Source organism: Schistocerca cancellata, chromosome 4 (assembly GCF_023864275.1).
Source record: "Schistocerca cancellata isolate TAMUIC-IGC-003103 chromosome 4, iqSchCanc2.1, whole genome shotgun sequence".
NCBI classification, from domain to species: Eukaryota; Metazoa; Arthropoda; class Insecta; order Orthoptera; family Acrididae; genus Schistocerca; species Schistocerca cancellata.
In genome coordinates, this window is record NC_064629.1 from 126,841,876 (window position 1) to 126,858,908 (window position 17,033).

Consider the following 17,033-nt stretch of genomic DNA (forward strand, 5'->3'; position numbering starts at 1 on the left):
GAAACAAAAAATTCTGCTGAATGACATTTCAGGGCTTGTCATAAATTTCAAAAATCCTTGAGCTGCAATTACTGTTCCATTGCCCCAATACGAGCTTTCACCAGTACATGTTCAAATAATTCAACAAATGAGCTTTGCTGATCTTTCACAGTGTGAACCAAACGGGATGAAAAATTCCATGGTGTTGAGGCATGTCTTGGTATTCTTTTTACTGTAAATTCATTTAGTGCATGTATCCTTTTTGAGGATGAGGAGAAGCTCCTGTACAGCAATGACTCATACAACATCAATTAATCTTTTCAGCACTTCTCTATTCTCCTGGACAGATTCATTATGATTATTACTATCAGTCCATAACTGTGTATCAAGATGAATATCTACACATATTGTGCCGAAAGTTTCATGTTGCAACATGGATAAAACGTGAGACTGAAATATCTCATGTTTCTGTGTGGCATTGTGCAAATTTTTCAGGTTATTATGTCTATTGTTTGACCATACAGTATGTTCTTTTGCAAACAATAAACATTGGCAGCAAAAAAGTTTGTTAAGCATCGAATTCCCTGCGACCCAGTTTGTCCTGCTATATTGAGACATTTGGAAATGTCGAACGTATTTTTGACTTTTGTCTTTATGAGCTGCCTTCAGATTAGGCAGTTCTGGGCAAGGTCTACCAGATTGCAGAATTTCCTGTTTTTCCTTTAGATCCCTTTGACGAAACGGTCTTCGCAACAATTGTTTTTCTATACACTCCACCTCCACCATATTGTAATTAGAGAGAATAAAAATCAATAAATGAAATTTTTACGATTCCTGAGACATATTAATAGCCTAATATATCAGTGATATATGTATGAGACTAAAGCAAAAAAATAAAATCTTTGATAATGCCATGATTCGAACCAGAGTCTCCAATTTACGAGCCAGACACGCTATCCGTCACACCACCCCCACACTCAAAAACAGTTTTGCATGGAAGGGAATTACAAATTTAAAAATCTATGTGTAAATACTAATTTGTCGTATCAGACTCATACATTTAAGACTGTAATTGTTTATCGTATCATAATCAACAAACCAACACAATGAAACGTAAAATAAATGAATACCATACTTGCATTACACTGATATTGTGTTCTGAACTTCGAACATCATCACACAGCAATTCTAATTCAATCTTCTCTTTCACTCCAAAAAAATTGTTTGCTGAACTTGGAATGTCTTCAAACAATAACTTTACTTTCACTTGAAAAAATTTGCCGCGATGCATTAGCTACAGTGGCCGGCACGAAAATAGAGTCCACAAGGTCACAGCTGCTGCCTGCCACCAGCAGGGGCTGTGGACTGTGGTTCACCCGCTTCTCGGCTTTGCTGCCATGTGGGTACCGTTAGCAGTGCGGTAGGTCTGAGCAGCTGAAAGCTCAGTGTTACCGTTCTATATCGAGTGTTCATGTCTGATCTCAGTGTCTTACTATTTTTAGAAAGGTGCTTTGATGTGTGTTCGGTGGCGAACAACAGTGCAGGAGCAACGGCCTACTTGTAGTACTCCTCTGGTCAGTATACATAAAGAGCGGAAAGACATTCGTAAACAATCTAAAATTAACATATCGAATGTACTGAACTTTTTTGAATCCTGTTCCAAATTGAGGTAAGTTCTTCATAACTCTTTTTCCCAACTTCCCTTTGAAGATTTGAATCCCTCTGAATCAAATGAATGGTCATCAGTATACCTTGTTTCTTGGAGTGCTGTTTTATAAGATTCAATAACGTTTTAAGTTTTTCTGTTATTAGAAGTGAGTTTACGTTGAAAGTTGCCATATAGTTTATATTTTTTGTTTCATTTTATTTGTTGCTTGCTTAAGGAAGGTTTCAGGATGCTCTGACTCATCCTTTGTACATTGCTGTAGGCCCCCAGAATCCGAATGCCTACTTTTAATTTCCTTGGAAATTGCTGATTGGTTACTCCCTGGAGTAAAATCTCTTACAAGATGCATGTCCATTGTTGATTGTTTGTTGGGTTAGGGGAACAAGTTCCCTAAGGATTCTACTCGAGGTTGTTAGCTCCGAGGAACAGTTTTCAGCCGCACCACTGGTGGACAGACGCTGCCCACTTAGCCGCATGTTCCAAGATAGACGCGAAGTGGATTGTTTTCCTTTGGTTGCCCCTTCCGTTAGTTACGCCGTACCGAGAACTATTCCCTCCCCCTTCACCACCGTTGAGATCTTCACTGTAGTCCTAGCAAGGAGCCCTTACAAGGTACTACCACCCGGGCCAGATGAACCTTGGTTTTTTTAACGAGGTTGTTACTCCTATCCCTTCTCCTTCCTCACCTCTTGTGTGGTGAGGCCCCAGGCTTGGGACCGACACAGCGGAGTTACCGTCATACATTGTTATTAATTCAGTAATCAATTACACTCATGCTATAAGTAGACCTGAGTAACTTTAAAGTTACTTTCCTCCATTACTATGCGTTTTGGGTACTACTATGCATATAGAAAAATAAAATCATATCCATAATACTCCAGGCCCTGGGATGTCAGTGTCGCGACACACACTCGACATAGTGTGTAATTTCTTCCAAACTTAGTGGGTATGGCCGAAAGTGCTACCATCCTGAGCCTTTACCCAGAATTTTTTTCTTCTACCGATATGAATCATCGACTAAACTGGGTTTGATAGGGGGGTCTAATGCAAAATATTATCCATCTGTCTTAATTTAAATAAAGTCATTCCAGTCTGAGACTTGCTAGCAGCAAAATCAACAGAGCCAGCAGAATCGGCAGAGATGAATTGCCGTAATGGAAATGATGGTTCACCAGGGCTAACCAACAATCCTGATTTGACTCCAGTGACCCTAAAGGTATGTATTTATGATGATTTTTTTTTCCTTTTCCGCAAATTTTGTGCGCTTGTTATAGCTACATTCTGTTGATTAATTTCTTCTTCTTCTATTGCAGGTGTGATGGACGTGTGTACACTTGTAAATGTGCCTGCAACACTACTCCACGACCTGACAAACTGATGTGTTCATCGCCCCAACCCAGTACATTTTCAATGTATTCACCATGCCTGCAAACACTACCACAACTCAGGCGATCATCATTATTGTAGTATGGGCTAATGGCACCAGATCATTTACCAATGCAGTTATGCCCTGGCACATCTTGCAGTCACCATGGACCTTAGTTTCTAGGTACACTCAATGAGAATGTTGTGATGGACCAGCAGGATATGATGTTAGAAGACACCACTGCAAATAGCAATGTGATGAGGAGCTTGGGGACTTATTCGGATGCCATTAATGAAGAAGATCAGTAAAACTACAAAAAATGGCTGAATATATCATTTTTAACTGTACATGTTAGTTATTAATTTTTTCTTTCTTCAGAGCTGAAATGGAGGCCATATGTGGATGTGGACTTGCATCTCCAGCTAGTACACCCTACCAGACTACCACGAGCTCGTCACCCCAGCCTTGTTTGTCGACAATGTATTCGCCACACTCACTGTCGGTTCTGTCATCATCGTCAATGTGGCATGGGCTGATGACACCAGCTTGTTTGCTGATGCAGCTGTGGCCAGGACCATGTCACAATCGTCATGCAGCATCGAACATCACTTTAGACTTACCATCAACAGTACAGCCCCCATCTTTCCTCCCCCCCCCCCAAAAAAAAATTCTATGTATAACCAAGTACCTTCTACAGCCACATTGTACTACTGTGTGATTGGTGTCACTTTCAGAAACTGAATCTCACGAACTCATATTAGTAACATGCGTGCATGCTACTGAGATCATACAGTTTCTCTTGATGCTCGTCAATTTGTTCTGGAAAGGATGCTCCCCAGAATTGTGAAGGATCCACTGTAACCTACCATTAAACGTAACACATCTCTATACTGTGAGCTCATGCATCCCCCCAAAAGAGTGCAGTCATGTTGGCGAGGAGAAGAGTAGCATCCAAATTTGGAGGCTACTTGGCATGATTTAATGGGGTGATTCAATCACTGAGTGATATGGAGCTTTTGTCAAGAGTGTCATATTCGGCCATATTTACAACATGCAGGAAAGAGTGTCAGATGAGACACTCAGCTTTGCACTTATCTCACTATATACTCTCATGCCTACAATCGAAATAATGGGGGTTCCAGTTTCATCCTCCTTACAAAAACATATTGCCACTTAACAGGCATGTGTTAATGTTTAGACTCTAGATGTTGTTGTTGTTGTGTTGTTGCTGTTGTGGTCTTCAGTCCTGAGACTGGTTTGATGCAGCTCTCCATGCTACTCTATTCTGTGCAAGCTTCTTCATCTCCCAGTACCTACTGCAGCCTACATCCTTCTGAATCTGCTTAGTGTATTCATGTTGGTCTCCCTCTACGATTTTTACCCTCCACACTGCCCTCCAATACTAAATTGATGATCCCTCGATGTCTCAGAACATGTCCTACCAACCGATCCCTTCTTCTAGTCAAGTTGTGCCACAAGTTCCTCTTAGCACATCCCTGCTTAGCCATTTTGCACTTCCTGTCGATATCATTTTTGAGACGTTTGTATTCCTTTTTGCCTGCTTCATTTACTGCATTTTTATATTTTCTCCTTTCATCAATTAAATTCAGTATTTCGTCTGTTACCCAAGGGTTTCTACTAGCCCTCGTCTTTTTACCTATTTGATCCTCTGCTGCCTTCACTATTTCATCCCTCAAAGCTACCCATTCTTCTTCTACTGTATTTCTTTCCCCCATTCCTGTCAATTGTTCCCTTATGCTCTCCCTGAAACTATGTACAATCTCTGGTTCTTTCAGTTTATCCAGGTCCCATCTCCTTAAATTCCCACCTTTTTGCAGTTTCTTCAGTTTTAATCTACAATCCATAACCAATAGATTGTGGTCAGAGTCCACATCTGCCCCTGGAAATATCTTACAATTTAAAACCTTGGTCCTGAATCACTGTCTTACCATTATATAATCTATCTGAGACCTTCCAGTATCTCCAGGCTTCTTCCATGTATACAACCTTCTTTCATGATTCTTAAACCAAGTGTTAGCTATGATTAAGTTATGCTCTGCGCAGAATTCTACCAGGCGGCTTCCTCTTTCATTTCTTAGCCCCAATCCATATTCACCTACTATGTTTCCTTCTCTCCCTTTTCACACTCCAGTCACCCATGACTAATAAATTTTCGTCTCCCTTCACCACCTGAATAATTTCTTTTATCTCATCATACATTTCTTCAATTTCTTCGTCATCTGCAGAGCTAGTTGGCATATAAACTTGTACTACTGTAGTAGGCGTGGGCTTCGTGTCTATCGTGGCCACAATAATGCGTTCACTATGCTGTTTGTAGTAGCATACCCGCACTCCTATTTTTTTATTCATTATTAAACTTACTCATGCATTACCTTTATTTGATTTTGTATTTATAACCCTGTATTCACCTGACCAGAGTTCTTGTTCCTCCTGCCACCGAACTTCGCTAATTCCCACTATATCTAACTTTAACCCATCCATTTCCCTTTTTAAATTTTCTAACCTACCTGTCCGATTCAGGGATCTGACATTCCACGCTCCGATCCGTAGAACGCCAGTTTTCTTTCTCCTGATAACAACGTCCTCTTGAGTAGTCCCCGCCCGGAGATCCGAATTGGGGAATATTTTACCTCCGGAATATTTTGCCCAATGGGACGCCACCATCATTTAATCATACAGTAAAGCTGCATGCCCTCGGGAAAAATTACGGATGTAGTTTCCCCTTGCTTTCAGCCGTTCGCAGAACCAGAACAGCAAGGCCATTTTCGTAAGTGTTACAAGGCCAGATCAGTCAATCATCCAGATTGTTGCCCCTGCAACTACTGAAAAGGTTGCTGCCCCTCTTCAGGAACCACGCGTTTGTCTGGCCTCTCAACAGATACCCCTCCGTTGTGGTTGCACCTACAGTACGGCTATCTGTATTGTTGACGCACGCAAGCCTCCCCACCAACGGCAAGGTCCATGGTTCATGGGGGGGAGACTCTAGATAAGAGATGTATATTACTTTGCAGTGTTACTTCTGGCTAACGATATAAATTCCTGCCAACAGAGTAAAAAGAATGGTGCAAGGTTTTCTTGCTGCAGATGTTACGGTGTAAAGTCAGGGCCAGCACGGTGGAGAAGAGAAGGCTGTGAGAAGAGGTCAGCCAACCGCACGCTGACCGGCCTTCGTCCAGAACGGCAACGCGACAGCAGCGGCCCCTAGGTGAAGACGACATAAGTGCTGCGTCCGACTGGTGGCACTCACTTCAATAGCAGCTTCAACGTTAGCCACTTTATTAGCCAACGCATCATAGCCTCCTCATTAGCAATCTCTACGTAGCACAGTTAGAGACCAGCAGTCACTGCAGCTCATTGACGGACTTTCATTACTAGCGGTCACTAGGACCAGAAGTGTTACTTGTATTTGTCTATTCTGAAGAAAGCTGATTATTTTGTATGTCGCTCTTTGCTTGCGACACATCTGTGTAATTGCACTTGTGGATGACCATGTATAAACGACTACAAGAACTCTCAGATCAAAGTTAAGTATTTGCGTTTGTCTTGTTGTAATAAAACTCATTAATACGAGTTGTTTGATTGTTTGTCTAGGGAACCGAGTTTGAAGGATTCCTAGACACAACAGCAAATGTCTCATCTCATTTTCCAAGCGGGAATAACTTGAAAGGCACCTCATTCACCAAGCCCTGGTACACGAAGAGATATCTACTAGAGATAAAAAGTTCTTATAGTTAAAAGATGGCCACAACCAGCAGCAACGTTCGTTGGTTGCATACATTCACTTCAGGTGTCTGTTAGCTCTTGTGGTTCAAAGTCCCCAGTGCCACCCATACAACTTTCACAGAACAGCATGTTCAGTAAATGGCAGTGTAACAAGTGGTATTCTCGTATGACTCCAGTGAGAAAAATTCGAATCATACCTCGGGCACAATCCAGCAAGATAGTTGCTCGCTGAGCTCGAAAACTCGTGTGGGTAGTTGACTGGATTTGTCGCAACAACATTCCCATGACCGACTCACACGAGCAAGATACATTGTAGGAGTGGGTAGCTGAGTGTCACTTTTGTGGCGTGCCATTGGATAGAGAATCGGCAACTCCGCATTGAGACCACTGTCATCTAACTGGGAAGTTTCATGGCACAGCTCACAATGCATGCAACATGTAGTACCAGCTGCCGTGTCACATACCCATCTTCTTTCACAATTTGAGTGGTTGTGTTGCCCAGGTTCTCATTCAACACTTGGGCGATTTCAGTTTGAAAGACGATAAGGTCAGTGTCATTCCTGAAAGTACATTTCCTTTTCAAAGCGAATCACGCCAAAAATATCGCGCCATTTCCCGGATTTTCTTCGCTTCTTGCATAGGTCTCTTCAAAAACTTGCTGAGATGATGTGTCAGGAGGGTACACATATCATCTGTGCAAATTTTCAGCGTGAGACAAAAAGGGGTCTTTCCATACGATGGAGTGACTCCAGGAATTCTTATTGCTCGACATAACTGCATTCTCCAGTAAACTGACATTTACTGCTATAGCTGATTTGTATGAGCACACGGTAAGTGTATAGCATGAGTCTGCCATCCCTAATTTAGGAGAATAAGCTGGGCTCTACATCAACGTTGATGAGCACCTGCTTACGACTATTTTCAAGAAATTGCAGAGTGTATGCCTGGGCACATACTATTTGGATCCTGCCTTCTATTACACTATGCCAGGGCTTTCGTGGGCTGCAATGTTAAGAAGAGCACGTGTCATTATCGAACAGTTAACCAATCCTGATAAGCTGCTCTTGTTTGAACCTGGGATTCGTGGGGCACTTTGCCAGCGCATTCACAGGTATACCAAGGTGAATAATCAATGATTGAGTGAGAGGGGTGTACAGGCTACCTGACAATTTAAGTTACATCCTTTACCTGGATGTAAACAACCTCTACGGCTATTCCATGCAAGAAAGTTACCATCTGGAGTCTTCCATTGGATGTCCTAAGGGGAATCGTCAGATCACGTGTAAAGATTCATGATGAGGCTGTGGAAGCTGGTGGAAGATATGTAATGGATGTAGAACTCTCATATACCCCCATTTTCATGCTATGCACTAAGACTTGCTGTTGTGACTGGGGCACAGTGTCCTGCTAAATGATTCCATCTCGAAGCTATTGACAAAGGTGGGGAACAAGCAGCAATATATTCTGCATTACAGAGACCTCCAACGTTGTCTCAGTTTGGGCATGCACGTTGTTAATATCACCTGTGGCATCTCCTTCAAGCAGTGTTTCTGATTAAAAGAGTATGTTGATGTAAGCACCATACAAAGAGCTCTCGCGACATGTGATATTGGAAAAGATTTTTACAAGTTAATGAATAGTCCTGATTTCGGAAAAGCCATGGAGATTGTAAGAGAAAATTGAGAAATTCATTTAATTTACAGGAAGTGGGAGAGGGGGCGATTGTTTTGGCTGAAGAGATTACATGTCCAGACCGAATTTCGTGGGGATCACCATCTTCAGTGAAGGACTAGCCATTGTGAAGATGGCCAAAGTTTCAGTGCAGTTCACAAAGCTTGAATACATCAGTATATCTTTTCTGGATATCTCCAAACTCCACATCTACCTGCCCGCATCTCGTGGTCGCGCGGTAGCGTTCTCGCTTCCCACGCCCGGGTTCCCGGGTTCGATTCCCGGCGGGGTCAGGGATTTTCTCTGCCTCGTGATGGCTGGGTGTTGTGTGCTGTCCTTAGGTTAGTTAGGTTTAAGTAGTTCTAAGTTCTAGGGGACTGATGACCGTAGCAGTTAAGTCCCATAGTGCTCAGAGCCATTTGAACCATCCACATCTACCAACTCCACTAAGAGTCTACGAAATCAGATTTCGCCAATCCTGAGTTACTTTATGTGGACACAGACTGTTTTACCCACTGGGTGAAAGGTTGTGATCCAGAGAAAGTAATTAGGTACCATCCTGAAACATTCGACACATCTGTATTTGCTGCCCGCAATTCTTTTGGAATAACACCACGAAACAAGAAGGTTATCAGTCTGATGAAATATTGATGGAATTTGTGGGGCTCATATCGAAAATATATGCATATCGTATAAATGAGGTTGCCACCAACAGGTGGCCTCTCATTATCGATGATTATAGGAGGTGAGTGCTCGAGGGCGTTGAAGCTGCTCCACATATGGTGTGCCAAGTAATCTTTCAGTCCAGATGCCAAGAGGTACATATTACACTGCAGCTGAAAGTAGGGCTCTCGATTCATTATGACAAATGGTTCATCTCTAATGATGGGATTGGCCCCCTCCTGTGCTCTCATTATTTATTGTGTGACTGAGTGTATGGGGCTGGGTGTTTATTTATATGTAAATTGTGGGTGGGTGTGTGATTGTGTCTGTAAAAGGCGGATGCACTGCTTGCCGTTGTTTATGTGTGTGAGTATGCATATGTGACTGCACATTATATTTGTATGTCAATACTATATATATGTATATATATATATATATATATATATATATATGTGTGTGTGTGTGTGTGTGTGTGTGTGTGTGTGTGTGTATGTGTGTGTTTGTGTGTGTATGTGTGGTTCTTTTTTCTTTGCCTGGTGCTGCTAGTCCCAATTTCCCAACATATTATATACAGCTGAAAAAATACGGTATATAGAAATAAATACCAATACTGTAGATAGAAAGAAAATGTAAATACTGAATTTGGAAAGAAAACACAAATGTTGTTTACAGAACCTAAATGGGAAACTTAGTATTTAAGTTGTGCTCGCTTTAAGGTGCCTAATACTCATAAGCCATGTGAAAAAAATTACTTTGAATTTGTGTTATTCCCTTGAAGAGCCCATTCAGACTAAACTTCGCGCCCATTTTTCTGTTGTTTTTCCTTTACGTTCTGCCCAAACTTCCCTCATTCATGTGCTGTGTTTCTGCTTCCGTTCTTCGGCCCACTTTAGGTCCTGTGTTATCTTCAGCTTCTCTTTTATCCTGTTCGCCCAGTGTTCCTTCATCCTCTGGCTGTGTTCTTGTCGTCTCTGTTAGCTCGATTGTTTTCGTTTGTTGTGTGGTGTCTCTTGTAGTTTGTTTCTTCTAATCAGGTTCCTAAGGAGTGTTTTGTTCTGTATTGTTTCCTGTGTGATGAGTTGTTCCATGTCATTTCTTACTTCATTCATCTATTTGTTGTTTTTCCTTGTGCTAACCCAGTCCAAGATCTGTCTCCTTATCCTATGCGGTGCCGTAAAACTGCAGTCTTCTTTTCCTGATTTGATCTGTTATTTTCTCTGTGTGTTCGTATAGTTCTTCAACTGGCCTCTTTATCCATACCCCGTCTTTTTATGTCACCCCGAATATTTTCCTGAGTATTTTTCGTTCTGTCTTCTCTATCTGTTTGATTCGTGTCTGTCCTTGTACTACTGTGGTCTAGGCTGCATATAGTGCTTCTGGTAGCACCACCGTCTCGCAGTTTCGTAGCTTGACCTTTCTTGAGATAGCTTTCTTATTGTAGTGATTCCAAGTCAATTTCTAGGCCTTCCCTAGTTTCGCTCTTCTCTCTTCATTAGATATCTTATTTCTTACTGTAATCTGTATTTTTTCTCCTAGCTACTTACAATTTTCTGTTCTGTGTATTGTTCCCATATTTTGTGTGTAGTGATGGGTGTTTTTGGGTGCTCATGAACTGTGTTTTCGCATATTATATCTGTAGTCCTGTCTTGGCTGCAATTTCATGTAGTTCCCCTATGGCTGTTATTGTTTCTGTTTTTCGTACCGTTACAATGGCTAAATCGTCTGCGAACGCTAGGCACTTGACTCTTACTTTTCCTAACAGGACTCCTTTCTGTGTATTTTCTCACTCCTTCACTATTTTGTCCAGTACTATGTTGAACAGCAATGGCGAGAGGCCGTCGCCCTGCCTGACTCCTGTTCTGATTTCGAATTGTTCTGAGAACTCTCCACAGAACTTCACTTTAGATGTCGTGCTTGTTAGTGTTTGCTGAATTACAGTTAGTGTCTTCGTATCTACTCTGTATTCTTTCAGGATTTTAAAGAGGGTGTCTCTGTCTATTGAGTCGTAAGCCTTCTTCAAGTCGACAAACGTGATGGTGTGGTTCTGTTTGTGTTGCAGTATCATCTTAAGGTTCCATATCTGTTCAGCGCACGACCTGTGTTTACGAAACTCAGCCTGGTATTCCCCAACCAGGTGGTCTGTTTGCTTCTCTAATCTATTTAGCAGTGCTTTCGAAAGTATCTTATATGTGATCGGTAACAGTGAGATGCCCCTATAGTTGTTCGGGTCCAACTTATCCTCTTTCTTGTGTAGAGGATGAATCAGTGCTGTGCGCCATTCCTTCGGTATCTCTTCTATTTCCCATATCTGTTTCGTGGTGTTGTGTATGTGTTCTGTGAGATCTGGGTCTTGCAGCTTCCAGAATTCCGCGATGACTCCATCCTCTCCTGGTGCTCTATTTTTCTTGAGGTCCTTGATGATTTATCTTACCTCTTCTATCAATGGCGGTTCGCTGTCTGGGTTTGGTGTGGGTTCCTCTGTGTCCAGTTTGTCTGTTGGTGATTCTGCGTTTAGGAGTTTCTCGAAGTAATTCGCTAGGAGGTTACAGTTGTTCTTCGTATTGGTCTCTAGTGTGCCGTCTGGTCTCATAAAGCAGAGTTCGGTGCTTGGTATTTCATCATGTTTTCCCTGAACGTCCTGCAGAAATTCCTCGTGTTGTTCCTTGCGAAGTCTGCTTCTATCTCTTCTAGTTTCTGTTTGTCGTAGTTTAGTTTTTATTTATGGATAATTTTGCTTGTCTGTTAATACGTTTTGATAAATTCTTGCCAGTTTTCTGCTATCTTGCTACCACTGAACGTTTTCCATGGGTTGATTCGTCTTTCGATTGCTAGGTCACATGTATGGTTCCACCAGTGGTGTTTCCTGGTTCTCCGTGCTACTGCAAATTTCATGGCTTCCTGAAGCTTTCCTGATAGCTGTTCCCAGTTTTGCGTTGTTCCTATCTTAATTTTCTCAAGTATTTTCTCTTGGTTGAGTGTTAGATATTCTGTGTCTGGTCTAATGATCTTAGTTTTCTGTTGCTTCCTGTTAGAGATTAGGCGTGTCTTTATCTGTAGTAGGTGGTGATCCGAGACAAAGGAGCCCTTACGTGTGTTGATGTTCTGAGTTTCCCTCTGTGCTTCTCTTTGTATAATGACGTGGTCGACCTGTAATTCTCTCTTGCCATTTGGGAATTTCCATATGGTTAATGCTTGTATGGGTTTCTTGAAGTTCGTTTACATGACTTTGAGGACATAGGTCTCGCAGAATTCTATCAGGTGTCTCCCATTTAGGTTTGTGTCATGGTGTGGCGTGTATTTTCCTGCAATGTGTCTGTATTTTTGTTCTTGAAGTCTCCTAGAATAATTTTAGTTCGGTGTGTAGGTATTTTCTTGATTGTCTCCTCCACTGCTGTCCAAGTCCTCAATGGCGTCCGGATCCTTCCTGCTGTGGTCATTTCTTCGTGCGTGTGCGTTTATGATCGTATATGCCCTGTTTGCCGACTTAATTGTCAGTGTAACTGATTCTTTCGATAGGCGATGTGAAGTCCATTACTGCGTCTGTGATCGCCCAGTGTACTGCGAATCCTGTGCCATAGAGCCTGAGATTCTTCCTGTGTACCGATCGTTTTCCCTAGTATATTCTGTAGTTCCCTGTATTGAAATGGTCTTCATCTGGGAATCTTGTTTCTTGTGCGCAAATTTTGATCCTGAACCTGTATAAAGTATCTGTGAGGTGTTTCATCGTTCCCGTCTCGAGTAGTGTGTTCGCGTTGAGTGCTGCGATGTAGTGTTTCTGTTTTGTCTTGAGGGAATTTGAGAAGTTCCGATTCTTCTCATGATGTCCGTGAGCCCCCGGAATCCGATGCTCACGACTGTTCCAGTCTACTGACTGGGGCCTGGGGTAGTGAGATTTTCCTCGTTGTTCCATCATGATGTTTAGTTGCTGTATTTGTGGCATGTTGCCGAGCACAACCTGATCTTCCAGATCAGGAGGTTGGTAGAGGTCGCCACTAACATCTGATACAGACGCCTTTTGTAGCAGCGCATTGTGGGGACCGACGCTACTGATAGTTTTGGTCCACCCCGAGTATTTCATTTTCTCGGTACCGCCTATATCTAGGAGACAGCCCCCTATCCGCCACCTGGGGAAGCACCCCAGGATATATATATATATATATATATATATATATATATATATATATATATATATATATATATATATACCTGTTACTGGAAGTCCTTGTCTGTGACTCTAAGATAACCCATACCCCACTGATAACCTACTACTGACCAGTAACAGCATTATTATATCACTGGAAGTGATGTATCGCATGATGTATACCTGTGCTTATTCTCTCCTTACTATAGTACTTGTGGCATCTCCTTATCTTTCACTATGTCACTCAAAATCTGATGCTGTTTATACCCCTTATATAGCATACTAGACTTGGTAACAATACTAAATAGTATCAACACTAATGCACTTGGCTCTACCTGTCACTAATAATAATTGTAACTCTAATCACCTTCATATCCAGCACCATTGTTTATGTGTACGAAACTATATTGACATCTGCCTGTGTTCTGGGTCATTCATTTCTTTTACCAGGCAGTCTATCTTAATAATTTTTATTTTTGTATAGAAAATGTCAGGTGGAAGTATATCTGCAACTGGTCATTATTATGGCCAGTAAACTTCTAGTTTTGCTAAGCAAATTATGGCACAGAATCATTCAAGAGTATACAAGAAAGTTATAAATTGTGCAATGTTGCTTAGAAGATTTGGCAGAGCACAAAGTACATCAGTCAGCACTTACACATGATCGAGCTGAGATCTTCTCAGCTAGGAAATGCAATATTTTTCCATTTTAAAGCTGATTATCTTTTTTAACATCACAAGTGTATTACCACAAATCTCACAGTTTTTTACTGATAATAAATACTGAATGATGACATACCATTTTTCAATTTATTATTAGTAGCTACTTGCCATCCTATTTAAAGCTGCAGTTTATTATTTTGCTGCATACTAGCGCTACTGAGTGCAAGGATATCCTCAGAAGAAACTGCATCACAGAGCAGATAGGAGAGTGTCTAAATGCTTGCTCAAGAAGTTAGTTGATGTCTGAGCTCTCCTTACTTTACCTCACTCTGTGAAATGGTTTTACACAGAATATCTGTTCATGGGTGAAGTGTCTGCTTGTAAATAGCAATAGTAAGGGCTAGGCATAACAGGTATGTAGCAATGAGAAGGAGCATAAAACAATAATTGGAATGTATGAGAAAGTTCCATATTCTCAGATAATTTTACAAAAATAATTGTTTCTATGAAACTGTAAAATCATGTTTTGCAGGATTACATAGCACATGTTCCTTGATATGACTAATTGTAATATAAATCTTAAGGTGAAGTGTACATTATCTTTCCAAGGAGTAATATATCTTATAATGCTATAGTGCATTTTTTGTCCTTGAGATAAAGGGTTTCTAATTTTGGCCAAATTTGTTTCCTAATATCCAGTTGGAAAAAAGAATTGCAAATTTAATTGAAAGAAACACCCTTCTCACTTATGTTATTTTCAAGATTATTAGAGTTCATACAAAATCCAAACAAAAAACCTCACAGACATATGGAACTGTATGCATAAAATACTTTAAGTTAAGCTACCATTTGCAACAAATCACATAACTGTATCTAACATAGTCCCTTAGAAATATATATTTTTGTAATTGTCGGAAGATTCTACACTGTGTCCGTATATTTCTGAGTCAGAAAGCCAATTTGTGAAAAATAATGAAATGAATCAATAAATTCAACATTTTTCGAAACCCATTAGCTGCCACTTCTGAAGTAGCACCTCTGCAGTACATTCATCCCATAAGATACTTTTGAAAGGATTTGATTCAGCTAGTACTCTAGTTTTTGAGAATAGAAAAACACGGAAGATTCCATGAAAAAAACATCGAGAGGGTGGAGGCTACGTGTTGTATGAGGGTGTCAGCATACCAATGTGACTCCCTTTTTTCGAATATGAACAAATGAATGTACGAAAGCAGTAGGATTGCCATATAAACTATTTTTAATGGATTCCTCGGTTTTCTGGCTTTGATTTCACCCCTCCATTTTTTCTTCAGTCGGCGTCACTAATTTTCCATTTTTTGAAGCTGTGAAAAATGTCAGATTTAGCATGGCCCATAAAAGAGGAGACATTTTTCAGCCGAAATGTGACTATCCCTGGTCAGAGAGGCTCTTTTGTTATACCTGCCAATAATGGCAACAACTGTGAGCAAAAAAAGGAAGATTGGTTAGAAAGTAGCATCCTTCCAGTCCTTGCCTGTAGTGTTTTAATCCCCATCACCACCACTGGTGTTGTTTATATTCTGTACTCACCGCTTGTATTGTGTTCAAGCAAATGCCTGGATCAAGTATACAGTCCTTAATACATGATAATTAGAAATCAGCGATGGTGAGAATGATGTTTCAAAGGCTTCTCTGAACAACAAAGTAAAATCTCAACATCAGCAAGTATATTAGAAGAAGTGGGAGAAGATATATTTTCATAGGTAAATCTGGGGAAAAGTAAATATAGGACGTATTTCGTGGTGTGCAGAAAGGATATTCATGGCCCACAAGTGACCTCAAACAACATTCTATATAGAGGACATAAACTGGAGGAAAGTTCAAGTGTAGGCAGTTCTAAACTCTCAAACTGTTTTGTAAGCTTAAATAACAAAAAATCATGTGATTCCAGCATTGACTGTGGGAATAAATTAGTATCCCATATTTTCACCTATTCAACAATTGCTTCAAAACTGAAATGTGGATTACAAAGGCAGAAATGCATGTGAAAAATGTACTTGCTCCCAAGAATGTTAAAGACCTTTTAGATGGTTTAAACTGTGCAGAAAAGACTGCCAAATTCTTTTCTCTGGCAACAGTTGCATCGAATAGAAACAATAGAAATCATTTTCCAGAATGTATACGCTACTTTAATCCACTGCAGAAAGTTCAAAATAAAGTACTTGATTTTGTCAAGAACGCAGATGAAACTTCTTTAGCAATACTGGTAACTGATTTGGTGCTCCAGAGCTTGGGAATCCATAATATGAGAGTAAATCAGGTGCTGACAATGCACATTTTAATTTCGGAAAAAAAGTTCATTGTCTCAGTTTCTGCTCAGTACAAATGAGAACATTTTTAAGGCTAGTTGTTCTAACCATATTGTGGAAAGGCAGAAATGTTTGTGAAAATAAATTTGCTATAGATAAATTAGATACTGATGTTGAGAACATTGAACTGAAAATTTATAATCATTTGTGGGCCTCAGCCAAGAGCAAAGACTAGTTGAAATCAGTTTTTCAATTTGTGAATTCGGAATTCTACGCATTATACCCACCAGGTGGCTTTTGTTGACTCCTTCTATAACCAGACTGCTAAACAACTGAGATGCAATTAAAAGCAACTTCCAGGGCACTGCTAATTGTCCTAAGTTATTGTCAACAGTTTTCTGATGGCCCAGAGCAAGTAGTTTTGCCTGAAATTTATTTATTTTCCTTTGAGAATGTGAGAAACCGGTGGGAAATAGGAACTAAAACTCTGGAAAGATGTGATTTAAATATTTTGAAATATAGAAATAAATGAAACTTCTCGCCACAAAAATTCAACGAAGAAAGAAAGATAGTTTCTATGGCATTAAGACAAAAAAAAAAACAACTCATGAATTGTCTGTCTGTACCACTGTGAAAGAAGACATCTACAGGTTTCACCAGTTTCTACACTTATGTATGAAAGTACTTTGAAGATAAGGGTAGTGTAGTGGTTAGCACACCTGTCTAGTAAACAGGAGACTCGGATTTAAATCCCGGCCTTCGTACAAATATTCATTCGTCACCTGCAGCAGCACATATACATTGTAAATGTTTGAGTCTTGAAAAGCTCTCTGGAGCCCTGTAGTTCATTTG